The following is a 27,520-nucleotide window of genomic DNA, read 5'->3' on the forward strand; positions in this document are numbered from 1 at the left end:
AATTAATGATCGATTATTTCGTTTTTATATTAAAATGATCATCATTATTATTACTATCTGCACTAATCTGCATAAATAAATTCAACTTTACGACATATAAACCGTAACCACTCTAGAGCCACACCAGCCCGTTTGACATTATAATGTGTTTAATTCAGTTACTCTCACAGAAACAAAACTTAAAACCGCATCGCTAATTTGCATAAACTAAGCGAAGATAAAACTACAGCTCTTGTGTCGCTGATGTGGTTCAACTTCTGTCGGATTAAAAGACACAACTCAGTGGAATACAGGTTAGTGTGACCAGATTTACGTTTGTCAAAACCAGGACACCGTACGGGGGGTGGGAGGTGGGGACTCGTCATCGACATTGAGCGACTCTCACCTGGAAAAACTTTTTCCCACTGGACACCAAAACATATGTGCTGCTTTGTACACTGTGCACATGGACTCACACTTGTCCCGAACGCAACGGAAAGCGTGGAATTTCTTGTACAAGTCATCGTTAAATATGCATTTGTGCTTCGGCACTTGCAAGCTGATCGCTCCTTCTGAGTGCAGAGAGCTACATGTACGGACCCCGTTTGGTCACGCTACGCACAGCATGCATTTGGTTTGTCGATTAAAATGAACGTAATCGATGAAATTCTTAATAATCAATTATCAATTAATCGACTAATCATGCCCATCCCTACTAGCTAGTGTAGCAACTTCATGTTAACCCTATTTCCATGTGTCTTTCTGCTCTCAGGCTGTACGTATTTGCTCTGTTACCAAACCATAGAGCATATATATGAATGGACAATGTGCCAAACAATGAATCCGTCCATATATGAGCCGCATCCTTTTATACACGCATCAAGAATCTCAGACTTCCGGTCACTGCGCAATTCATACTGGGAAGGATTTTCCGAAAAAGTGAGCATCAAACCACCATGTTTGTTTTCTCAGTGGGATGTGTCTATTGACAAAGTCGATCTTTTCAAGACTTTTGAACCATATCACTTTTGTTTCTGGTTCTGATATTGTCATATTTTAGTTTTGGGATTCCGACATCGTTACTTGTGTGGTTGTTCCGAGTTTGCAGCTAACATTTTGTATGTGGAGCGACATCAAAGTGGGATCCCGTTTGTTAAGCGAAAGGTGCAGAAGACAAACAGTCTGAGCTGCACTTTCTTGTTCTTGTGGTTTTACAGCAACATCACGTCTTGGTCTCTTTGCAGTGGAAGGTGTTTCTTGGTGAACAGCTGGTGCCTCTCACTTTGCGTTGGCTTTTTAGATTCATAACCGAGGTTGAGCGAGGGATCGGGATTTTGCTTTGATGATGCTCCATATACAAAATATTTGCTGCAAACTCGGGATGATTTAGGCAGTCAAAGGTTTCCTTTTTGGTCTTTCCTACCTTTCACTATTTTTCAATTCTGTTGGGAAGGGAAACAGTTTGAACAGAGGTTTGCAGTCACACACATCTGATTCCCTTTTGTATCCTTGGAGTTCGCAAACAAATTTCTCGAGCCGTTTTCCGCTGTTAGGATCCAGCAACCACACAATTAACGATGTCGGAATCCCAAAACTAAAATATGACGATATCAGAACCAGAAACAAAAGTGATATGGTTCAAAAGAATTGAAAAGATTGGCTTTGTCTACAGACTTTTTCGGAAAATCTTTCCCAATATGCATTGCGCAATGACCGGAAGTCTGAGATTCTTGATGCATGTATTAGCTAATAATGTATTAGCTTAAAAAGTAGCGGCTTATGGTCTGGAATTTACGGTACTCAAAATCTACTTTGTGATGTCATGAAGCGGTAGGTTTCAAGTGAACAGCTCCTTTTACTTTTTCTTCAGTGGAAATTGGCAGTTCCAAAGAAAACCACTTTATATGCAGGATGTGTGCACTAACACAACTTCAGGTTTGTTTGTGATGAGGCAACAAGATTCACCACATTTATTCAAGCATTCAGAGCCTCACTAAGTCCAAAACCACTCTGGTCCATAAGTACCACTTTAATGTGTCTTTCTGGAACATTCAGAATAGTTTGTCCAATCAATGTCTCATATTATTGTAACATTTAGCTTTCATCGACCCTTCCACAGAGCAAACAGCATTAGCTCAGCCTATCAGCAGACCGCATGGAAACAAACAGAAGGTCACTCACTTACAGTCAGTACACACCACATACTCTCACAGCTTCTGGGAAAGACGCAGTTATACAGCTTCACGGACTTTCAGGAGAACTACTGGATTTCTTAAAGGGTCTCAATCAGATTTTTTTTTCCACGTCTCTTGCCCCAGTGCAGATATATATTGTAGAAGCAGTTCTTGACGTCCACTGTGTACTGTCCACATCGAATTATAAAGTGTTTTACTGTCCAAGAATCAGGAAGTACTACTGCTTACTACTACTACTACTTACTACTACTACGACATACTACTACTGGTACTTGCTACTACGACATACTACTACTGGTACTTTCTACTACTTACACTTACAACTACTTACTACTTACTACTACTACATACTACTACAACTTACTACTACTACCTACAACTACTACTACCCACTACTACTACTTACTACTACTTACTACGACATACTACTACTATGTACTATAACTACTTAAGACTACTACTTACTACTTACTGCTACTTACTGCTACTTACTGCTACTACTACTACTACTACTACTACTACTACTACTACTACTACTACTACTACTACTACTACTACTTACTACTAATTCTTACTACTACTACCTACTACTACTACCTTCTACTACCTATACTACTTCCTACTACTTTTTACAACTACTTACTACTAAGTTGCTAGTTTTTGTAAGCAAGACTCACCACTGGTCTCTGAAAGCTGTGAAAAGTGTTTAGAAAGTGACTGAAAGCAGAAGGTAAATGAGGAATAGTGCGCAACTAGTTCTGATTTTCAGGTTTGAACACAGTAAAGATCAGGTACAGTTTACGTTTGTGCCATTTCCACTTTGAAGTTGTGAAAGTGAATTACAATGAACCACAACAGGGTCATCGAACTTACAATGTCATAAATGTTATCTTTAAGGGCCCATATTTTCTGTTATAATATTGTTTGCTCATCACAAACAGACCTTCTCTCAACCTGAAAACACTCTGTTCCAACTTGTGATGTCATGTGGTAATACAGGAAGTGCTCCACTGTGTTTTTAAACTCCACGCACCTTCACTAGAATCACTTGGATCATTTCAGCCCTGGAATTGCAGATCTCTTGTGAAATAAAGGAACTGTTCACTTGAAAATTACATGGGGAAAAAGCAGGTGCTGTTTAAACAAGACAACAAAGAATAAAAGGTTAGATAAATAAACTATAGATTCTTTGCAGTGACATCATGCTGGAGGTGTTTTACTTGTATGTCTATCTGTAATGGAATGTTCTGCAGGTACCATGGTCAAACAGTGCACAAGAGCAAACACTGGCAAAAAGGTTTAAGATCATCTGAAAACTCAAGAAAAAATACAAAATGAATTTAAATGACACATTTTCAGGAGTCTGTGATCAGTCCGAGTGTTCATGGTCCTGTTTAGGAGTTTGATTTTCAACTAAAAGGTGAGAGTGACTAATGCTAGACAGTAGCTTGTGACTGTAATGTTATTTGAGAGGGACTTGTGTAACAAATCAGCTCACCTGTTGGACTTCCAACTAACTCACCTCTCTCTGGTCAGATTGTGTTCATTAAAAATAAAGATCAGATTAAAGTTCAACAGAGCTTCTGACAGAGCAGTGCCTCCTAGGGATGCAACATTATTCAATATAATATTGAATCGTTCGATATTGTTCGCACGATTCAATACAAGTGTTCTGTCGACACACATGCGCCGATACACGCGCGCCGATACACGCACGCCGATACACGCACGCCGATACACGCGCGCCGATACACGCGCGCCGATACACACACGTCGATACACACGCGTCGATACACACGCGCCGATACACAGGCGTCCCTCCATGCCTCTGTGTTGTCTTTAGAATCACTTTTGGCTTTACATCGGCTTTTATCAAATGCGCTCATATACACACATGTGAAGTGATCTTTTTCTCAGACAATCTCATAAGTTTTAGTCAGAAAACAGTCTGCTGAGACATTTCTACGTCATATAACAGTTTGAGTGTTCAGAAAGAGGATGGGAGAGTGCAGTGTGTCACAGACTGTAAGGGGCAGTGTGGGAGGAGCTACGTACCGTCTCTGCTGGAGGAAGCAGAACAGTGCTGACACAGGCGTGTGACACTGTGAGACTTAAAAGTGTGATAGTGTCACTCCCCTAAAGTCTATATGAAGAGTCGACTGGTTTATTATAAAATATTAAATATTTTGAGAAACTCTTATTTTCACTGAATCAAAATTCTGAGCTGTAACCAAATGAACTAAACACTTCACATATATACTACAACTGTGCAGTAGTTGTACGGTAATGTATTATATGTAATGTACGTAATGTAATGTGTAATATCACAGTGTACATGAGATTTTTTTGGGGGTTTTTTTTTGCGTCTTAAAACTTATTGAAATCGAATTGATATTGTGACCCGTGTATCCAGACACGTATTGAATGGTGGGAAAACTGTACCACTGCATCCCCAGTGCCTACAGTTAGCATCCAAACCCCAGGGAATGTTGATGATCCACTGGCAAGTATCAATAGGTGGACACAGGATGGATATGGAGAGGTCCCACCAAAAGGAGGAGCAGGGGGAGGCGGGGGCTGCAGACAGGTCTACAAAAGCCCAGGATGAGCAGGGGCGAGCCGGGGGGGGGCACAGACAGGTCTACAGGGGGTCTTAAAGGGGACTATTTTTACACAGGGCACAAATCAGGTGCTGCAGTCAATGGAAAAAGACACAATCTAGAATGGCCCTGTGTGTATGGCTCCCCTGATCCCCCCGGGCTTTAGGAGGGCCACACATGCTCCATACATACTGCCTACATACTGCGTACATACTGCATTTGTACTGCATGTATAACATAGGCCACTTGTTCCACTGTGACATAACACGGGCAAAAATACATCAACCAAGAGAGTATGCAACAGAAAGGACTGCCATGTCTGCTCTACACTTCTAATCTATGACAGTCGTGGATCATTGTGTTTCATTTGGACATTTTAAATCATAAGACTGATCTGAAATGATTTAACAACAAAAAAAAAGTCTGCTAATTTCTGAGTTAGAAAATTGTGGTGTCTAAAGGAGCCACAGTAAGTCCACGTAAACATCATCACAACAAAGTGCTCACCTGTCCAGCCAGACGCACACACTTTGATAAAACTAAAGCTGTGTCCTGTCTCCCTGATTCCAGAATTTTGTTATTCTCTCCTCAAAAACAGACCTGAAGTTGTGTTTTGTTTCATTCACACATGTCTGTCTACATCTCTAAAGCTCAAACTGCTCTATTCCACCTCGTGATGTCATGAAGCTGTAGTTTTCAAGTTAACGGCTACTTTTGTCTGATAAACAATGGTGAGTCTAGGGCTGAAATGATCAAAATAGTGTATGGATTCAAAAAAACATCACAATGACATCACAAGGTGGAACACAGTGTTTAGAGAGAACTTTTGAGAACTTTAACAAAAGCTTAAACGTACAAGTGTGTGTTGAACATGTGTGAATGAAACAAAACACAACTCCAGGTCTGTTTTTGAGGAGAGAACACAGGGATGGGCCTTCGATGAAATTTCATTAATCGATTGTCAGGAGAATTAACGATCGATTATCGATTAATCATTAATGTTTTTATATTAAAATGATCATCATTATTATTAGTACTAATCTGCATAAATAAATTCAACTTTACGACATATAAACCGTAACCACTCTAGAGCCACATCAGCCCGTTTGACATTATCATGTGTTTAATGAAGCTTTGCGCAACTCTCACAGAAACAAAACTTAAAACCTCATGACTAATTTGCATAAACTAAGCAAAGAAAAAAAAACTGTTCTTGTGTCGCTGATGCAGTTCAACTTCTGTCAGATTAAAGGACACGACTCAGTAGAATACAGGTTAGTGTGACCAGATTTGCGTTTGTCAAAACCAGGACACCGTACGGGGGGTGGGAGGTGGGGACTCCTCATCGACATTGAGCTACTCTCACCTGACAAAGCTTTTTCATACTTTTTTGAGGTCCCTGGCACCGCCACTGGACAACGAAACATATGTGCTGTTTTGTACACTGTGCACATGGACTCACACTTGTCCCGAACGCAACGGAAAGTGGGGAATTTCTTATACAAGTCATCATTAAATACACATTTGAGCTTTGGCACGTTGCAGACTGACCGACTGTTTGTGTCTCGCTCCTTCTGAGTGCAGAGAACTACGAGAGACGCTCAGTTTAATAGCCCAATGAAAGGTAATGAAAACCTGAACATTTGCATCACTTAAAAAAAACAAAAAAACCTGGACAGCCAGGACAGGACATGGAAAACAGACATGTCCAGGGAAAAACGAACATTTGATCACCTTACGCTACGCACAGCAACCTACATTCAGTTTGTCCATTAAAAATGAACGTAACCAGCTTAATTCTTAATGATCAATTATAGATTAATCGACTAATCATGCCCAACCTTAAGAGAACAATAAAATTCTGGATTCAGGGAGAAAGGACACAGCTTTAGTTTTATCAAAGTGTGTGCGTCTGGCTGGACAGGTGAGCACTTTGTTGTGATGATGTTTACGTGGACTTACTGTAAAGGAGCAGGTGGGAATCGGCTCCTTTATGCACCACTATTTTCCAACTCAGAAATTAGCAGACTTTTTTGTTGTTGTTAAATCATTTCAGATCATTATTACAATTTGAAACAACATTAGAATATAGATCCAAAAACAGCGTAATATGGGCCCTTTAATAATGTACTGTACATGTCTGGAATATTTCTGGCACATTGGTCTGTTTTGTCCTTGTAAAGCCTTTCCAGAACTCTCAGCTGTGTGTGCACATTTTGACTTTATGAAATATTTATGGCCTTGGAGGAATTTCCCCTCTAGAAATACAGTTAAGAATAATAAAACCACCGCGGTGCCTCAGTAATGGAATCTTAATTCACTCATACAGACCTGTCCAAAAATCTATATCACAACTTTTACACAGACTGCACGGTAAGCAGGGCTGTCACAAGCATCAAAACTCAGATTCTAATCGATAATAAAACTAGTATCGAAACTATATTCTCATTTGAGCAGGTGTATATTTAAAAAATCCCATTCATAGGACAGAAATTAACCTTTAGAGAGCTTTAGAGTTCAGAATGATGTTGAGCTGTAAAAGAAAAAGAAGAAGAGCACATACACTAGGCCCTCGTTTACACTGAAACAAATCCGCGTGTTACCGTATCAGAAACGATCTGCGTCCACACACGTCATTTCTGCGTCCGCAATCCTTCCTTATCCACACAGCTTTGTGAATATTTGTTTACGTTTTACAGAAACTAAACTTAAAACCGCATGGCTAATTTGCATTTATCGGACTAAAGGACACTACTCAGTGGAATATGAGTGTTCTTTCTGTGACAGAGGGGTGTTCTGCTGATGGTGAGTCTGTTCTGTGTTTCTTTCGTGTTGGAGATGGTTCATGTTAAATTTTTCAGAGATTATACATCTGTAGGTCGTACACAGACCGTTTTTATGAATATGTTCTAGCCTCTTAATGTTTTGGCAGTGAATTAGCTACTTCGTCCTAAAAAAGCGTTTCAGAGTATCAGGGTTTTCAGGCGTCCACACAGTGCCAGATCAGATCCATACTCAGATGAATTCATGGGAGCTGGAGGCACCACGTTCCCTCTCTGGAGCAGTTTTCAGTTGGATTAGTGTAGACGAACACTGCATCCGCAACAAAAACAATCTGAATACGTACTAGTGTGGACAGGCCTAGTATACACACATGGACACTATAGAACCTACTGCACCACTGAGGATTACACACATGTAAGACACATGGGACTAGAAAAGAAAGTACTACCATTTAATGCTAAAATAATAATAATTAGGGGTATATCAAAATATTGCATGGTTTAATGTGATGATACAGTATCGATATCATGGGCTGCTGTATCGATATATCGCCAAGAATATTATTTATTATAAATTTTTTTGTTACAGTGCTACAGTTTTGTTGCTTGTTTGGGGGAAGGAAACTCGTTCATGCAACACATTTGACATATTTTTATGTTTTGATGAGTTTAAATAAAATAAAAAAATGTTTGTTTTTGTTTTGTTTCATTCATGTCGCTAGAATCGTTTGGATAATTTCAGCCTTGGAATTGCCAATCTACTGAACTTAAGGAAGTTAACTTGAAAACTACTACTTCATGACGGAGTATTTGGAGCTTTGGAGATGTAGAGAGACTAATAATAAAGGGTTACTCAAACATGTGAGAATGAAACACAACTTAAGTCCAGGTCTGTTTTTGAGGAGGGCACATTCTAACATGGCTTAATTATGTTAGATATGGCTTAAACTAGTTCTGTTTTTCATGTTTTTCAGACTGCAAAAATCTGGTACAGCAAGTTAGGCCTGTAACGATAATCAATAAATCGATTAATCCTACGATAACTTTTAATGAGCTCGAGATCTTTTCCGGCCACGGTAAATTCTATTTGCAGCTTGTTTGTTTTCCTCGCTCTCAAAGAGGGTGAATGTTAGAAGGCTGACTCCTCTCGTTTAACAATTGTAATGACTCTTGAACCAATGTGCGCTGTGTTTATCAGCACAGCGGATAAGCGCGCAGCCTGAGTGCAGAAAACGCCGCTGTCTGTGCAGTGCGCTAGTCAGAGTGACAAAACAGTTCATCGGCGAGTGCCAAAACAAGTCACGATGCCGAATCAACACTGGTGAGCAGGACACGTCTCAACAGCCACATGCCTCAAATGCAGCGAGCGAGCAAACGACCCCAACAGGCGATAAACCCAAACCCGAGAGACAGAACGTGCCTAGCCCCTGGAGAGTCTGAAATCCACTGAAATCCCACAAGACACCGACACGACACCAGACAGGACAGAGGCTCCCTCATAGAGAAACAGGATCCAGTGTCGCGGGTTAATACGAACACTTCAAGACCAAAATGACGAGGCAACAGCAGCAGCCACAGAGAGAAAAGACACAATATTCCAATGTAAGTCAATCACTAAAATCACTTTTAAGGGCAATTTTGTTACAGAGGCTTAATAATCCATTTTATTTATTGCTTTGGTTGTATTTGGTTCAACAATGGTTTATTCAAGTGTATTTTTGTGAACAAGTCCTTGCTGTGAGACAGACACATTTGGTTAGTCCTGTTTTATTTAGGCCTGTTGTTTTTGGTTGTATTACAGTTCCTGTGTTAAATGTTCTTCAGAAAGTATAGTTTATTGATCTTTGAAAGGGTGTATTTGCATTTTTATTCCATGGTCATTATAATAAGTGAAATTGGTCTCAAAATGTCAATATTATCGTTTATCGCAATAAATTCTTGGTCAATAAATCGTTCAGCAAAATCTGGTATCGTTACAGGCCTACAGCAAGTCTGTGTTAAGTTTTCATTTTGACAGCTTCACATATTTTGGACATATGGTGCAGCCCTAAACACCTCTTCAAATGTCCGAGCCTGTAGCCCGGCGGAGAGGCCCATATGCGAGAGCCGTGGAGCTGCCGGTGTGCACGCTCACATGGACTCAGAACACAGCAGAGCCCGGGGCCAGCTGGCACCGCCTCCTGCCTCCCACAGACCACCACAACAAATGCTCAAACAGGTTGTCCAGGAATTAGGCAAATCTCGATCAGATCCTTTAATGCGAACAGTGTGAGAAGAGCAGGAGGGATGCTAATGTTGCTAATGTTAACTGTACATTTTACCCCCGGAGCTTATTGACATTTATAGGTTAATCGTGAGCTCTTGAAATGACATCTGGGTATATCGGGGCTGATATCGAACAAACATGTCTTTCATGTATCCGGAGTATTTATATCAGCACCGACACTGAAAAATTTGGATCGGATATCAGCTTCCGAGTATCACTTCTGCAGATGGACACACAGTATGAATTCATGTAATAAGACTATTTAATTACCCAGAACGTCTCATAATGTTTGGACTTTTATTTATACAAAGTTGTTGTGTAGATACTTTAGAGATAAATAACAGCTCTGTAACATATTTGGATCAGCTTGTGTGTTATTTTATTTTTGTGTAAAGGAAATAAATGTGTTTGTTAGTCTCTGCTGTGGTACCGGTTAAAGGGTCCATCTCATGCAAAATTTTCAGAGCTTTCTACCTTCTAAGAGTGATGTGTGGGTCTTGTAATTGTCGCCAAAGTGTTTTTTAGATTGATTCTGTGTTTTTTTTTTAAAACAAATTGCAGCGTATTTCTGCCACCCTCCCAAGTGACAACGAACTAAAGCTGCTACAACGATGACGCGGCAGATACACCTATGACACTTTTGATTGACGTAGCAGAAATCGCTTCACCCCCCCCTCCTCAGCCTCCACCCCACATCTGCTGACAATTCCCACATGAACACCTAAACAAAAGTGACAGCATAAGCTCATTGTTCTCCACTGCAGTGAACACGATATAATAAGTTGATCTACTAGTGTTTATTAATACTTTACCAATCAGTAATGTTCAGTTGATGTGGACGTGGTGCTTGAGCTTCGTGCTCCTCAAAGTCCTCGTCCGAGTCCGGGTCCAACACATGTGGCTGAACGCGCTGTATCTCCATAATGAATAAAAGTTTATTCCTACCACTATCAGGGTCACGCCTGTGTCCCCCTCCCTCCCTGAGATGGGCAGAGAAAGGGCGGCTCACTCGTCGCCTACGTCACGTTTGGAGGGCGGAGCCTGTGCTTTCTCAGGACAGGCGGGGGGATGAGTAATAGTTGGTCTTTCATAGTTCCTGGTCTGTGACTGTCTACAAGAAATCAGGAAGATTTCATAACTATTGTGTAATAGATGTTCCAAAACCCACATTGCGCTTGTTTATGTGCAGAAGGTACAACGTGAAAAGAGTTATTTTACATGAGATGGGCCCTTTAATGTCGGATATCAACAGATACTTAAAGCTATAGTATTGGAATCAGTATCGGAAATGAAAAAGCTGGATTGGTGCATCCCTAATCAACAAGCTTTCTTCCTCTAAACAAGCAACAAAACTGTGGCACTGTCATTAAATAATTTGTAAAAAAAACAAAAAAAAAAAAAAAAAACACTCTTGGTGATATGACACAGCAGCAAACAATATCAATACAATATCATGAAATTTAATATTAAAATATATCAACACATGCACACTCCTACACATTACACTATAAAGTTAAAAAGTAATATCTAATACTAACTAATCTAAATTTAATCCAAATCTCAAAACAGAAGATTATAAATACTTTATAAATACATGTATCATGACGATTGTTTTAGTATGCCACATCATCCAGACTGGGACACAAATACTTTTATAAAATCTAACTAATCTAAATGTAAACTCACAACAAAAGTAACTAATCTAAATGTAAACTCACAACTAACTAATCTATAAATAAACTAAAAATAAAAAACAACAAAAGTAAACTAACAAAAAAGTAACTAATCTAAAAATAAACTCAACAAAATTAACTAATCTCAATGTAAACTCGCAGCAAAAGTAACTAATCTAAAAATAAACTAAAACAAAATGAACTAATCTGAAAATAAACTCACACGAAAACTAAATAATCTAAAAATAAACTCACAACAAAAGGAACTAATTTAAATGTAAACTCACAACTAATTTATCTATAAATAAACTAACAACAAAAGTAACTAATCTAAATGTAAACTCACAACAAAAGTAACTAATCAAAATCTAATCCATATCTCAAAACAGAAGATTATAAATACTTTATAAATACATGTATCATGATGATTGTTTTAGAATTCCAGATCATTCAGACTGGGATACAAATACTTCTAGAAAATCTAACTAATCTAAATGTAAACTCATAACAAAAGGAACTAATCAAAAAATAAACTCACAACAAAACTCACTAATCTAAATGTAAACTAACAACTAACTAATCTAAAAATAAACTAACAACAAAAGAAACTAATCTAAATGTAAACTCACAACAAAACTAACTAATCTAAATCTAATCCATATCTCAAAACAGAAGATTATAAATACTTTATAAATACATGTATCATGTCGATTGTTTTTGTATGCCAGATCATTCAGACTGGGACACAAATACTTCTATCAAAACCAGGTGAGTTTCCTCCAGTGACATAATGACCTCGTAGGAAAGATCTAACACTATCCAGTCCTTTTCTGAGCACTCAAGCCTCAAATGCAGGACAATACAGGATTAATCAAACATGCAGGAAACTATTGAAATGCAACTTCAATTAATGATGATGCATGAGGCTTATTTAAATCCATTTTACATAAACTGTCTGCTTTAAGATTTAAGAGAAAACTGAATCTGGACTGATAAAACAATGCAAGAATCCCATGTATTTCAGAACATGTTTGTAGAGGTTTAAACTACACGGTCAACAGCTTTTACACACAATAAAACCCCATTTGAGACACAGGGAGGGCATCTGATACACAGTCGCATTCAGAGTAATCTTGTGTTCTGTTTTTGTCTTCGCTGCCGCACGCGTCACTACAACAGGAAGTGCACTTGGCTGTCTCTTTCCTTTGACTATTCTCGATCGGGGGTTGACCTTTTATTACACGCGTTCATATTCAAAACCCATTCTCCAATATTCCGTCCATTTGAATGTAGCATGGGATATTTCCTGGCGCCGTGTAGTGAGGTTTACCGAAATGCAAATGTCCGAGCTCGCACGCCGTCCACTCCCTTCGCTTTATATGGCCCCGCGAGAAGATTTAATATGCCCGGGTGAGCCACTGTACACAGGAAAGACAAGCCAACTGGCCTTTTATAATCCAATCTGGCTTTATTGCTTTTCCATTCGTCCATGAATCTCCCGTAAATCCTCGGACCTGACCCCGCGTAATTGGACTCGGCTTTTTACAATCAGACAGGATCAAATAGATGTTTTATTTATTTACACGCGCAGTTTTCTGTCACGTAAAAAAAGTCTGAACAACTGTTGTGAGTAAAATGGATCACAACAAAACACACTCCGCCATGTTTAAAGGGCCCATATTGCACTGTTTTCTGATCTGGGTTCTAATGTTGTTTTCTCATCACAAACAGACCTGGACTTGTGTTTTGTTTCATTCACACATGTTTGAGTGACCCCTTATTATTAGTCTGAAGCTCAAAATGCTTCATTCCACCTTGTGATGTCATGAAGCTGTAGTTTTTTAAGTTTACAGCTCCATGTCCAAAGTAAATCTGACAATTAACGATCGTCACATACTGTATTACTAGCAGGTCTTACGGCTCCCAAAAAAATGGTAATATTCCGGTGGAAATCAGTTGAACCTCTGACTGTGAGAGAATGGCTCCTATCTTTCGGAGAAATCGATCAACTGGAGCTTTCTGTTGCTGGAAAGCATGGAGCAATCTATTTATCAAACTGAGATCTGAATCTATTGTATAGTTGTTCCCTGGAGATTTTTCATTATAATATATGTTCTTAGAATGTACACAATATGTATACTCTCAGTCAACTCTCTATGTATGGTACGCAATAAGTATGTACAAGGCAATTTCTGCTGATGTCTATTGACAGAGGAAATTTATCTGTGTTTTGTATAGAGGGAATATAAATTTGGATATGTGTGTGTGTGAGTGAGTGTGAATGTACATGTATTTTTATATCTAATATATATACTATAATATGTGCATATGTGTATGTGTTTATGTAGATGCTGTATATATGTATTATATATTTATATGTGTGTACAGTGTTGGGGAGTAACAGATTACATGTACTGGCATTATGTAATCAGAGTACAAATTATGAGTAACTGTATTCAGTTACACTTACTGTTTCAGTGAGTGGTAATTGGATTACAGTTTGTTAAACTAAATGCATTACATGGCGGTATTTTCCTGTTTTCACATTTTGGGCTATACCCCATTTTAAAATTTTATTTTGATAATTCCACTCATTGTCGGAAACAGAACGCGGCAGTAAGAGCCACATAAACGTCTTGTTAACGTTGGTGGCGTCAGTCACACAATGGACGAGGTCGTTAATAATCATCATTGTTAAGAATCTGATTCTGCATCATTTTGAGTAAAAAACATCCAATATTACAGATTTTTACTGGGCAGGCGTCTTTCTGTTTGTACTGAAAGTGATTTATTTTATTATTTCTTTTAATAAACAATATGACACCTAACATTAGAGTGGACATAATTGAAGGCAGCCGTAATCTCATACAAAAATAATTTCTCTATCAATAATATTTTTAATGTGGTTAAGGAAAGACTGGACTTTTTATTTTCCTTAAGCAGATAAAACAACTTATGTTCAGATTTCCTAGTCTTTACTTCTCTACAGTAAACAATTACCTGTTCATGAAGACTTAGGCTCAACAGTCAATTTGAAGAGAACAAACAAGAATTTTAAGGCTGTGGCTGCTACATCCATGTAGTTTTAAAGCATGACAATATCAAGTAATCCAGAGTATTCAGATTACGTTACTCATTTTAAGTAAGTTAATGGATTCCGTTACAAACTACATTTTGGGTTATGTAATCTGTAATACATTTTAAAAGTAACTTTCCCAACACTGTGTGCAAATAACACCTGAATAAAAAAATTATCACAAAAAAAGTTTACAGCTCCTTCAGTTCAATAGAGATTGATTCTAGGGCTGAAATGATCAAAATAGTGTCCTTTCTTTTTATCCAAGTCAATCAAGTTTTCTTCCTCTAAACAAGTTGTTGCTGTCACTAAATAATTTGGAAAATATACGAAAAATACAGTTTTTGCAAGAAAACTCAAATACTAACCTCATCTAAACCTCAAAATAGAACATAAAATATATCTAATAACAGACTGTGACACAAATTCATACTTTACTTTCACAAAATGCGGTAAGTTTCCCCCAGTGATGTATTTACATGTTAGGAAAGGTCTAAACACGACCCAGTTGTTGCTACTAGAGATAGGTGGTAGGTGAAAACAGGCATTTTCCGAGCACTCAAGCCTCAAATACAGAACATGTTAGTAGAGATTTAAACTACCGGGTTTGCAGCTTTTACACAGAATAAAACCCCATGGAGACACAGGGAGGGCATCTGACACACTTCTCATCACAAACACATCTGGAGTAGCGTTTTGTGTATTTAAACTTCACTAGAATCATTTGGACAGACAGACTAATAATAAAGAATTACTCAAACGTGTAAATGAAACAAAACACAACTCCAGGTCTGTTAGTGAGAAGGTAACAGGATTAAAGCATGGCTTAAAGATCAGAAGGGTCAATTTTGTGTAATATAGGAGCTTTAAAATGAAGGTGTGATATTTTTTGCGAATGATTTTATAGTGCAGTCGTTTGGATAAAGCTGTGATAACTGTACTTCTTACACTTCCTTCGCCTCTGTGCTGATGTCTTACATGACAGAGGATTGTGTGTGCAGAAGGGTGGAGACACAAACTGCACGGGATGACCCAGGGCAAGCTTTGGACATGCGTCATATGAAATAACAGGATATTTTGCTCTTGTTTCTGTTTTATGGAAGTTTATACAATTGTGTATTTGTAGGAACTATTTTCAGTGTAATTATTGGTTGTGGTGACTAGAGCATGGAAACAGCATGTCAGCTCTTTCCTGTCTACAGTAAAACCACTCGCTTTGAGACTCTTAAGTGTTAAAAAGATCAGAGCTCTGCACTTCTAGTTTAGATACAAGTCATCACATTTCACAAATTATTATAATTTGTGAAATGTGGTGCAATAATTCAGATACAGGATTTTTAAAGCATAAAAGATTGGAGATAAAGTCCACAGGACGTAGAGTCACTTTGGCGACTCTGCAGCTTCACCTCGATCCGTGCGCTGTGTGGATGTAAACAAAAGCACGTGAAGAACTGTCTTGGCTTTTTACTTTCAAAGAACACCTCAAACTGGATTTACAGCGATGTTTTGTGGACTGGGGTCATTATTTGCAGAGGATAATTTCTGTGGATAATGCGGATGAGGTGCTGCACTTTAAATGTACCACTTTAATAGACTCATTATTTAGGATATTTAAACCTATGAAAATGGTGGGATTTTAATTGTGTCTGTTGGGTTCAGACACAAATACCTTAATGCCTGTCAAGCTCGGGTCGGATTTGATCGCTGCTCTGCTAGTGGAGACTGCACTCTTCACAAATCTAACACCACAGTGAGACCTACACCTGAACACTCTCACAAGACTGAACAAAGAGACCAGCTCTGACACCAGAGTCCCTCCCTGACCCACACTCATGGTCCCTTTTCTGTGTGGAGTTTGCATGTTCTCTCTATGTCTGTGTGGAGTTTGCATGTTCTCTCTGTGTCTGTGTGGAGTTTGCATGTTCTCCCCATTTGTGATCAAATAAGTTAAGTGCAGATTTACTTCAATCTTTGAACACAGCTGAATAAAAATCACATGAAATGCCGATGTTCAGACTGTACAGAACCTGCATACGGACAACAGTCTAATAATAAACTATTGTATTTCCAACAGGCAGCACAGGGCCAGGCCCAGAGCCCATGTTCATACACATATGTTTGAGTTGTGTGAACTATACCGCACACACAACTTCCTTCCTGCATATCTCACTCAACATCCTCAATGTATGGAGCAATGACACATCAACACACACACACACTATACTCTCTATACTCTGTGCTTTAACTGTTACACTATTAGAATGTCCAGCACCATCCAGGGTAAAGGTCAGGAGGTCTGACTGAGGATCTCCTCTGTCCTGTGAATGACACATGAACAGCCCAGTCAAATCACAAGTACAAATAATGAGGGATCTGAGGATCCTAAGTTTCATTCAGAACCACAGTGGTCCTGTATGTTTGTATTAGGGGTGGGCGATATCTTGATATTTTAAATATATCGATATGGTTTTTAAACTCAATAGGAATTCTGACATATCTTATATATCGATATAATGCTTATATTCAATTTAGATTTCGCCGCTTCACTTGTTTACCTTCTCTCTCGTCGCCCCCGCCTCCCTGATTTTGTTCGCTCGTGTCTCCTTCACTCGTCACTATCGCCGTGAACGCTGAAAGTTGGTGCCAGTGAAAAGTTTCAAGCACCACAAACCTTTTCCACCATTTACAGACAAAACCATCAGCAGCACATCCTCATATTCCACCGAGTCGCGTCCTTTAGCCCAAAAGAAGCTAAACGAGCTGAGCTGCATGAGAAGTGCTCTGTGTATGTAAATGAGCCATGAGCTTAAGTTTCGCTTCTGTAAAATGTAAAGACACGTGCGCAAAACTGCATTAAACACATTATTATCTCAAACGGGCTGATGTGGCTCTAGAGTCATTATGCTTTATATATTGTAAAGTTTAGCAATGTAAAGTTTATTTATGCAGAAGATTTTAATTAATAATCTGCTGCAGTGTCACTTGTACAATAGTGTTTGGAATCGTTGGGTTTGATGCAGTGGATTGTGGGAAACCTCACAGCTCTTTACTGCTGGATAGAAACACGGATCTATTAAAATAAGGAACCTCCTGAGCTTCCTCTGCTAAAGGAGCTCATGGTTCTGTTTATGATTATGGTTTGGATAACAGAGTTAATGCAAAGATGAACTTGTGTTGAGTTGATTTATTTATGAATGAAAAGAAGGAAATATGTATTATTTCTTTTATTTTACAGTTAAATTATTATTTATGTAATTAGGTTTTTTTGTAATCTTAAATGTTCCTATATGAACTGCCGACCTCTTACACTTCAATAAAAAAAAAAAAAAAAAGACCTTTTAGGGGGTTATTTTTTCTTGAACATATATCAAGATATATATCATATATCGAGATATAGCAAAATATATCGGGATATATTTTTTGATCCATATCGCCCAGCCCTAGTTTGTATGTTTGTATGCTTATATACTTGTGTTGTGTAGAACAAATCCAGAGGAAAATGAGTCTGGCCTTGGCAGGCAGCTGAATCACCACATGATTATAAGCACAACAGTCAGCAATATGCCTTTAGGACATATCTGAATACTTGCAGCAATGCATGCAGTACTTCAAGGATGTGGTAGTACTTCAAAGTGCTTAATTAAAATGTAATGAAATGACATTTTCACACAACAATGAGCTATCAACAGTCTGAGCCCCAGGCAAAATGCCCTTTGTAAAGAAGACAGTGTTTCTCCTTCTCTGGACTGGACTGGACTGAGCACTCTCGATCTGGACTGACTGGTCTCGATCTGGATCTGGACTGGACCCAGCAATCTGGATCTGGACTGAGTGGTCTGGATGTGGACGCAGAGGTCTGGATCTGGACGCAGAGGACTGGATGTGGACGCAGAGGTCTGGATGTGGACTGACTGGTCTGGATCTGGACTGCACATCACATTGGGATGAAACAGGACTTGAGTAGGCTAGAGGCAGGAACGCAGGCCAAGTTTGATTCAGTTAATCATTACAAGAAAATACAGACTGTGCTTCCCTAATGTCCACACAGTTACTCTGACAGAGTAAAAAGCTCAGACCCGGAGCTCAGTGTGATGCTCACTTGGCAGGATCACAGATCACATCAGAGCATTAGAGGGACACTCCCCAGCAGCTCCGTCAGAACACACACCCCTGCACCATACACACACACACACACAAGTTGTGAACAGTGCAGGTTCAGTGTTGGTACCGCGAGTTTAAACCATAGACTCAGACTCTCTAGTTTAAATCATAAATTCTGTCAGACTTGTTAGTTTAGTCTTAAAATGTTTGTATTAATTGGCTCTACATGATCCTGGTCTTTTTATTTCATTATTTTCTATGTAAGTCAAGATATCAACATTAATAACAAACAAATCAGGCACCTTCTTCACTACTTAAACCCAGAAGGGAAGGAATTCTGGAGATTCTGAGCTTTGACATGACAGGGTCTGTCCATAAACTGAGAATGAGACACGTGCAGGAGGTGTCCTCTATCTGCAGCTCACACACACTTTAAAATACACCAAGGAACATTCTCCATGGAGATTGATACATTTTATGTTATGCTGAGGAAGATGAAGGAACCACATGTCCAAGGAGAACAGAAGAAGGACCTCCTCCAGGTCAAGTAAGAGTCAGGTTTGTGGAGATGCAAGAAAACCCAAACAAACAGGAGTTTATTTATAGCCTATAGAAAATGGAGCAGACAGGAGGCACCTGACTGCAGCACAGAGTTATCAGAGCTCCATCTCCTCACACTGTCACACGCTAAACAGCACATACATTAGTACATTTTTGTGCCTGCCCGACCTGCTGCTGTATATGTGTGTGTGTGTGTGTATGTGTGTGTGTGTGTGTGCCTGTATGCATGTATGTGTGGGGGTGTGTGTGTGGAGGAGGGGAGCAGCCCCCACTGAGAACTGGTTAAGCAGTGTTGAGTGTTGAGTGCCACACCTCCGCTCTGTCACTCACCTGCACAGACTGAACAAAACAAACAGCACACTTCTGCTCAGAGACTACACTGACACTACACAGACTACACAAAAAGTACACACAGACTACTACACAGAGGGCCCATGTCCACACAGCAGCACCTCAAAGGGAAATATGACTTGTAATGTTTTTCACAGCATAACTGACGCTAAAGCACTAATACAATGTTGCACATTCAAATTAATCCAAAAGCTGTTATTTATAGACACCACAAATATGTTGTGTGTACTCTGCACGAAAACAAGATTAAAAGCACAGATAGATTATCCTCCACACAACACAGTCACACGAGGGCGGCCTACACCTGACACACAAAACTCTTTATCTCTCACTGCAGCGTATAAAGAAGACATATTGTGCTCATGTCTGCTACAGACTTCTAATAGTTATAATTAGAATCTCCAATGGGAAGCTGACGTCACCATAAACATCACAACAAAGAGCCGGCCCCTCCTATGGATAACTGCACATCACACTACAGAGTGGCAGATTGGTTTATATTTGTAACCCTAATGACTAGGCGACGCTGCTGAATCCTACATATATCACCGAGAATCAAATTGGAGAGGAAAGTGGACAGTGGGCGACTGGGCGTGTACCTCTGACGATGAAAACAAGGATCTTGGAAATAAGCGATTAAAAATGCAAACATGCACAAAGCACTCCAAATACAACTTCAGGTGAGTAATTGGTGAGGAGAAACAAATATAACACATAATGCTCTGAGTCCATTTTGCAGAATAGTTTTGATTTAATATGAATTGAGCTACGATTTGTATGTAAATTTGCGACCAGTTAACCACTGTGCTGTCGGTTAAGTCGACCATCAGTCAAAACTTCACTGATTCGTGTCAGTGTTGTTTACCAGCTAGAGTTCTGCCAAAAATATTGATATATCGATATATTGTTTCATTTAATGTGATGATACAGTATCGATATCGTGGGCTGCTGTATCGATATATCGCCAAGAGTATTTTGGGGTATATTTTCACTAATTATTTTGTTACAGCACTACAGTTTTATTGCTTGTTAAGAGGAAGGAAACTTTTTTATGCAACACATTTGACATTTTCAGATGAACTTTACACAAGAAGTGGTTTAACAAACACTTTTAGTATCAGAGCCATGATTTAGCTTTTGTTTTTTATTCAACCGTATCGAACCGAAAGTGCACTGTATCGAGATATGTATCGTATCATGGCCTATGTATCGAGGTATGTATCGTATCGGCAACTTCTTAATGATCCCCTTTCCTAGTCACAATATCAATATCAAACTGTACAACAACTCACCCTTATATCACAGATAATACTCCCTACAACTGTACAACAACTCACCCTTATGGAACAGATAATACTCCCTACACCTGTACAACAACTCACCCTTATGTCACAGATAATACTCCCTACAACTGTACAACAACTCACCCTTATGTCACAGATAATACTCCCTACAACTGTACAACAACTCACCCTTATGGAACAGATAATACTCCCTACACCTGTACAACAACTCACCCTTATGTCACAGATAATACTCCCTACAACTGTACAACAACTCACCCTTATGTAACAGATAATACTCCCTACAACTGTACAACAACTCACCCTTATGTAACAGATAATACTCCCTACAACTGTACAACTCACCCTTGTGTAACAGATAATACTCCCTACAGCTGTACAACAACTCACCCTTATGTAACAGATAATACTCCCTACAGCTGTACAACTCACCCTCGTGTAACAGATAATACTCCCTACAACTGTACAACAACTCACCCTCGTGTAACAGATAATACTCCCTACAGCTGTACAACAACTCACCCTCGTGTAACAGATAATACTCCCTACAACTGTACAACAACTCACCCTCGTGTAACAGATAATACTCCCTACAGCTGTACAACAACTCACCCTCGTGTAACAGATAATACTCCCTACAACTGTACAACAACTCATCCTTATGGAACAGATAATACTCCCTACAATATCAAAATACATTTTCTTCTATCTCTGATCGATTCTGATTTTTCCATGTGAATTCTGTGAGGGAAAAATGAGATTCCTTCACCTGCACCAGTTTGATCTTCCGTTTGTTTTAGAGAAATGTTCCAGGCTGTTTCAGAGTCGTGTTGGGGCAGGCTGGAGAGGCAGGGCCGTGGGTTTGTATGAGTACAGACTCACCTGTGGGCGTGCCGGGGCCTGATCCGCTCACCTCTCCACACACACACACACACACACACACATGTGAGGAATGAATGAGCGGCCCTGGCTCTCATACGCCGATATGTGCACCGTGACTCACCCGCCCTGCCACCCGCCCCGCCACCCGCCCCGGAGCCCAGAGTCACCCTTTGTCACGGCGCTGAGGGGAAAACAGTTTGGTCAGTATTTCGGCTCTTACTACATGTGCATTTGTAAAGTTCGTAAAATGTTGCAGCTGGATCAGATTACAGATTACATACTTTTTGTTTGTAACGTAATCCATTAAATTACTTAAAGAGTAACGTAATCTGAATACTTTGGATTACTTGATTTGCTGTAGAGAAGCAAAGACCAGGAAATCTTCACATAAGAAGTTTTGTCTGATAAAAGAAAATAAAAAGCCCAGACTTTACTGAACTGTATTAAAAATATTATTGATAGAAGAGGAGGAGACACGGTTCACGCATCATGATTTAGTCCTGTTAAATCCTGTTTTAGACCTAGTTTAGACCTGGTTTTAGGGTTATTATTATTACTATTTATATTTTTTATACTTTTTGTTATTATAATATAAGTTGATGTGTGAGCTGCTGTGTCCAAGTCATTTCCCTTGTGGATAAATAAAGTTTGTCAAAGTCTAATCTGAGTTTTTCAACTGAACCGACATAGCTGAACTACAAAAGGTGAGGTGATTTTTACAGTTATACACGTCTCTGTCAAATAATCAAATAATAATTACAGTCATCATTAATAGCATCTTAAACTTTTTTGGCTGTGTTTGCTAATGTGTTTATTGTGTCACCATGGTAACCTAACCGACATACACAGACGTTCAGAACACCCGCAACGTGATCGCGTCACTGCAAAGTATTAATAGCCTCATTTAAGGATATAGAATTCCTAGAAGGCCTTAAAGCAGATGTCTCCAGCCGTGCTCCTCCAGTGACCTACCTTCACAAAACGAAAACACCAAAGAACTATTCATTTTAGCAGTTGCAAGAAATTTTGTCTATGAAAGCATGCTTATAAAACATTATCCATTCATTAGTGCACAAATTTAGGCATCAAAATTATACTTGTGTAATGGTAATTAGGGCTGGGTATCATTCAGAAGTCGCCGATACAATACATACCTCGATAGATAGGACACGATACGATACATATCTTAATACAGTTAGCTTTCGATTTGATACGATTCAATACGATATATTTCAAACTGATTCAATACGGTTCAATAAAAAATAAAGACTAAATCATGGCTGTGACACTAAAAGTCTTTGTTAAATCACTTCTTGTGCAAAGTTCATATGAAACACAAATATTTTAATTATCAAAACAGGGAAAATGTCAAATGTGTCACAAAAACATAACATAAGTTTTCTCCCACGAAACAAGCAAGAAAATGAATTTGTTGCAGCGCTACAGTTTAGAAAAATATACAAAAAAAACACTCTTGGCGATATATCAATACAGCAGCTCACGATATCAATACTGTATCATCACACAGGAGTGTTCAAACTTTTTTCATCAAGGGTCACATATCTAAACACAGATGAAGCAGAGGGCCGGTTGAGGGCCGTAGACTGGAGCTCAACACAGTGAATAATTGAAATATGTTTAATGTTTAACACATTAGAATGAGCCATCAGACTTTATTCATGCTAACATCGTTAAAACCACACAACAACACAGTAAATATTAAATATTAGCCATATCAAGGTAGATTTTCAAAAAACTTGAAGTTAAATGTTAGTTTTTAATTGACGTAATCGGTCAATTCACCTGGCAGCCTGAGGGCCAAGAAAAAATTGTCTGAGGGGCACAATTTCCCCATGGCCCATAGTTTGGACATGCCTGCATTAAACAATACAATATATAGATATTTTGATATTTTTGCACACCTCTAATGGTAATAGACGTTTAATTAATACAATTTTAGTTATTTGGCACAATCTGTATAATTCAGAAGTCCCTTGGTGAGCTATTTAGAAGAGGGTGAAGAGCTACAGGTTGGAGACCCCTGCCTTAAAACGTAAGCAAGACATTTACAGATGAGGAAAGGAGAAAAAAATAATTTATGTGTTGCTAGAAAATGATTCCAAAAGTAAAAACCGCTTACACCAATCTTGAGCTGACCAAATTCTCAGTTGCAGCGTAGATTGTGATTAAAACCATATATAAAACGTTGATGTGTCCTCAGTGTATATTCCAAAGGTGCTTGTAAGCAGTTACATAACACGTGCATCATCACATCACATCATCGTGACCCTGTTTTAATACGACAGTATACTGCTAACTATAAAATGAACCAATAAACAAGACTTGGACACAAAATGATTACGCTCATAAGAATATTGCATAAAAAACCATCACCCAGCACATGTAACAGAGTGGATGACAAGAGAACGGTGTGTGACATGGCTGCTGGCTCATTTACAGTTATAGAGAGGGGAGGAGCGTGTTTGAAGTCTATGGACAACTATGTGACAAGTAACTGTGACTTTAGTACGGCTGTAGCCTGGGGAATGTTCACTTGTCTTCACGCGTTTAATTACCAGTACGGGCTGGATCGATTCACTATCAGAAGGAATCGATTGCTGCGCCGTCCGAGCATCGCCAAATCAATTAATGGCGAGTAAACGACAACAATCAGGTGCGCCCGTCAGTCCACACAGAAAATACAGTGTGCAGCAATAATACGCCATGACAACTCAATGATTACAAGTATCAGAATGAGGCGCCTTCATTTCTCTACCACAACAAACCTCTGGACTGTCACTATCATGGAGCTTAAAGGAACTGTATGTACTGTATGATTTTGGGACTGCATGTTCAAATCAAATACGGTTTACTGATGACAACTGTAATACTGATTTACTCTTCATTACAAAACAAATTGATTTGTTTATTATAATTTGCGGTTTTGGTTCTGAACAGTCTCACAACAGTCTTGCGTTTGGTTTGCCAGTAGGATTGTCAAAAGTATCAAAGATCGGCTATTAATCAATACAAAAACTGGTATCAAATCTAGACACAGGTATCGAAAAAGTCCCAGTGACAGGACAGAGCAGAAGCTTTCCTAAATGTGTTTAGAATGATGTTGAGCTGTATCAGAACAAGTAGAAGAGCACAGACTAGTATACGCTCATGGACCACTGAGGGATTATACACATTTAAGCACATATAATATTTATAAAGTAATAAAAAACATTTCATGTTGTTTAATTACATTCTATTGTTTAAATAAAGAGTGATTTTATTATCATTGTGCTATTGGAATAAGGGATCAAGTCTATTCCTTAGTAGGGGTGTGCAAAGATATCGAAATATTGATATATGGTTTCATTAAATGTGATGATACAGTATCAGGCTTAGGGAATGTGCAATAATTAATAGAACAGAAGAATGCAAGGGCTTGCCTGTTAAGGATAATTTAAGGGTCCTGTTGGTGCATCACTCATGGTCATACTGGTCTCATATTTACTTTGTTTTATGGTGTTTGTTTATGTGCTGCTTTGTGTTGTGTTGTCCTGTTTTTTTTTGATAAAGCATGTTACCCCCTGTCCCAAGACAAATTTCTCCCATGGGAGACAATAAAGGATTATCTTATCTTATCTTATCTTATCGATATCATGGGCTGCCGTATGAAGATATCGTATTTTTGGTATATTTAACTAAATTTTTCTGTTACAGCGCAACAGTTGTGTTGCTTGTTAAGGAAACTCTTTTATGCAACACATTTGACATTTTCACTGTTTTGATGATTAAAATGTTTGTGTTTCATTTTAACTTTGCACAAGAAGCAGTTTAATAAAGACTTTTAGTATCACATTTAGCCTTTATTTTTACTGAACAGTATCAAACTGATTTGAAATATTCATTAAATTGAAAGTGCACTGTATCGAGATATGTATCGTATATGTGGCCTATGTATCGAGGTATCAGCAACTTCTTAATGATACCCAGCCCTGTTCCTTAGAATCGAAATTGAGTATCGTTTAGTATCGTGATAAGTTGCCAGTTTCTGTGTTTAAATCAAACTGGTGAAAAATGCCTCTCTCTGCTCTGACTGGTCACTGCCGAAACCCCAGCACCTGCACCAGTCATGAGTCAGTGCTAGTGCAGCCTCTGCAGCTCAGGGAGGGAATTCTGGAGGTTCTGAGCTTCACATGAGGCCTGAACATAAACTGAGAATGAGACAAACTTGGATGTGTCTCTGTGTGCAGGTTAAGACACTGGCAACCCAGATTCAGCTGTGATTGAAGTGTATTTTTAAATGTGTAAGAGCTCAGGCTACATACAGTTCCTTTAATTATTTTGGTCAAGAACACCACGTACAAATGTGTCACTTCACGCCAACACCATCACCACCGTGCTCCCTCACGCTCCCCACACCGCCATTACTCCAGTCACGTGCAGAAGACAACATCATGTCTGCTTTGTGAGATTCCTGAGATGCTTCTGAGCTGACAGCCGCTGACAGCCCCGCACGGCCCCGCACGGCCCCGCACAGCCACGACAGAGCCCGGCCACAGCAGCCCACGGCCCGCCACAGGAAGGATAACTTGGCGGGGAGAGTTATGAAACCAAACGACTGTGAAACAAAATGGCATTTGAGAAAAAAAAAAAAAAAAAGACAAGCGCTTCTTCTGGAACATCTCCTGCCGCCGCGTGAACGACAGTAAACCCGCCGCTGCTGTTAGTTACCTAGCAACATGTCCGCGCGCTAAAAAAGCACTAAAATTGACGGCGGCTTCTCACACGTACACATACCTGGACTTGATGCACCTGAAGCGTTATAAAACACTCAAAAGTTCAAGGGCCTCCGTCAGCCCGTCAGCGTCAGTCAGGGGCCCTCAGCACGACGTGATGAGGAGGAGGTGTGGATGGTGAAGAAGGGGTGGCATGATGGTGGTTACTGGTGGAGGTGGCATCCAAAAATTTAACAAAACGTCACTGTCAGTCCACGCGTTTCACAATGCAATGAGGACAGGTTAACAGCGTTGCCATAGCGATTAGCAATTCAAAATATTATCTGTAAAAAGTCATCAAAATGTTGCGTGTAACAGGAAGCTGCGAGCCATAAAGACGACCCGTGCGGTGCTGGGAGAGAAGGCGGGCTCCAGGAGGTACGCTGCGGGGACAGACGAGCGCAACAACATGGTGAAGCAGCCCATTACATGCTGTCAGCGGGAGCCGCGCTTTACATCCGTGTTTACACCGCCAGCCCACGCCGTTCAGCCCGGGGAGAGGGAGATCGGGCTGCACGCTACAAAGCTTTCCTCACTCGACAGCAGCGAAAGGCCAAAGTCGCTATGGTAACGCGAGAATGTCCTTGGTTATCCAGCGTAAAAAAAAAAAAAACGCGAGCGACGTAATGTTTGGTGGTTAAAATGCCGCGGGTGGAAAGTTTCACTCGGCGGTTGCCAGATAATGCCCTCGCTGCGGTGAAGAGACGGGCGGAGGAGAAGGCGCGCAGACGACACTCGCCATAGTAACTTGTCACTCGTCAAGTCTCGAACCTCTGCAAGACTTCACACGGCCAGGCAGCGCGCACAGACACGACACGGAGCGGGGCAAGTTACACGGGAGGGACCGGGAGAGTTCCGGGGGACGCTTCGGAGTAAGTCAGTTGGGTTTTATTGTGAAAAATGATACTGGGGGCTTTATTGTGAAGGGAGGAGTGTGTGTTTCCGGTTAGTCAGCTGGCCCGTGATGGTCGCGCTGA

The 27,520-nt window shown here is 39.7% G+C and overlaps 1 protein-coding gene across 1 annotated transcript in view; it reads right to left on the bottom strand.

The window, feature by feature from the left end:
* LOC110172389 (membrane-associated phosphatidylinositol transfer protein 2-like) overlaps positions 1-27,414 on the bottom strand; it is a 120,704-nt gene extending 93,290 nt beyond the window's left edge. The window contains 1 exon segment of the mRNA XM_055162174.1: positions 26,566-27,414. The gene's annotated coding sequence lies outside the window, so the exon portion shown is untranslated.
* Between the last annotated feature and the right edge of the window lie 106 nt (positions 27,415-27,520).

Source organism: Boleophthalmus pectinirostris, unplaced genomic scaffold, assembly GCF_026225935.1.
Source record: "Boleophthalmus pectinirostris isolate CB_2022bp ecotype Guang Dong unplaced genomic scaffold, ASM2622593v1 HiC_scaffold_4, whole genome shotgun sequence".
In the NCBI taxonomy this organism is placed as follows: Eukaryota; Metazoa; Chordata; class Actinopteri; order Gobiiformes; family Gobiidae; genus Boleophthalmus; species Boleophthalmus pectinirostris.